The sequence below is a fragment of the Macadamia integrifolia genome, chromosome 10 (assembly GCF_013358625.1).
Source record: "Macadamia integrifolia cultivar HAES 741 chromosome 10, SCU_Mint_v3, whole genome shotgun sequence".
NCBI lineage: Eukaryota > Viridiplantae > Streptophyta > Magnoliopsida > Proteales > Proteaceae > Macadamia > Macadamia integrifolia.
In genome coordinates, this window is record NC_056566.1 from 10859642 (window position 1) to 10860502 (window position 861).

The window sequence follows — 861 nt, forward strand, 5'->3', positions numbered from 1 at the left end:
AAGCTAAGAGATTCAAATAAAGCTATGTTGTGTAAAATGGTTTGGAGAATTAAACATGGGAAATCGAATGCTAGTTCATTCATTCGTGCAAGATTTGTTAAAAATGATGGTAAATTTTCCAAGGGAAACAGGCCTTCATCAATTACCCTAGGGATTCAGAAGTCATGGGATTTTGTGTCAGAGCACGAGAGGTGGGTTATTGGCAATGGTAATTTGACAAACTTCTGGAAGGATAAATGGTGGGGACCTAAATCTCTGATGGAGGAGATACAGACTATGGGCCTTTCCCCCCCTAATACTAATGCCAAAGTGTGTGATTTTATCCAGGATGGTCAATGGAACTTCCCTATAGTACAGTCTGCACTTCTAAATAATATTTTTACCTCTATCAAGGAGATAGCTATTTGCCCTGATCAGATGGAGGACTTCTGCGCCTGGGAATTATCTCCTATGGGGAATTTTTCTACTGCTTCTGCATGGGACGAAATTAGGGAAAAATCACGAAAAGTTCCTTGGTTCACTTTGATTTGGAGGAAAGGTCTTCCCCCTCAGTATCTACCTTAGGATGGCGGCTTGCTCATAGGAAACTCCCAACGGACGAGCTGATCAAAGCGAAAGGCATCATGATGGCATCGAGATGCTTCCTTTGCAACCAAGATGAAGGTGGTATTGACCATGTTTTTATTCACTGTCCATACTCAACTTGCATATGGGCAAGGTTCTGTGCTTGTTTTTGGGATTTCTTGGCCGATGCATCAATCTATAGAAGGCTTGATAACATGGTGGAAGTCCAAGGCAAGAATCTTAAACTTAAAAAACCCATGGCTACTGAGCTTCTCAATCATTGCCACTAATATTTGG